This window comes from Gallus gallus, chromosome 2, assembly GCF_016699485.2.
Source record: "Gallus gallus isolate bGalGal1 chromosome 2, bGalGal1.mat.broiler.GRCg7b, whole genome shotgun sequence".
NCBI lineage: Eukaryota > Metazoa > Chordata > Aves > Galliformes > Phasianidae > Gallus > Gallus gallus.
In genome coordinates, this window is record NC_052533.1 from 93,176,551 (window position 1) to 93,176,953 (window position 403).

Sequence of the window (403 nt, forward strand, 5' to 3'; positions counted from 1 at the left end):
GCTTCCTCCGCCTCCTCTGCCCCCACCCCTCCGTCCTCCGAGGGGCGCACGGGGGCGGCGAACCCACGATGGCCGCCGCCTGCTGCAGGCACTGCTCCGCTGGTGCGGCCGCGTACGGCCCGGGCCGCCCGCCCTCCTCCGAGCCCTATCTGCACCTTCCCGCCCGGCCCGGCCTCCCGCTCCACCGCCAGCCCTCTGAGGCCCGGGCTCCGCTCTGCTCTGCCTCCCCCGGCTCCCGTCTGCCCCCTCTGTGGCCGCAGGGTTCCGGAGAGCTGTGCTGGGGCCTTGTGAGCCCCTGGCCCCTTCCTCCCCGTCTCTCTGAAGGCTCTGCCTGGCTGTTGGAAGTTCATATATAAAGTTCATAGCGAGCTCCTTTTTGTCAGTGATGAGTGTTGCTGTGCTT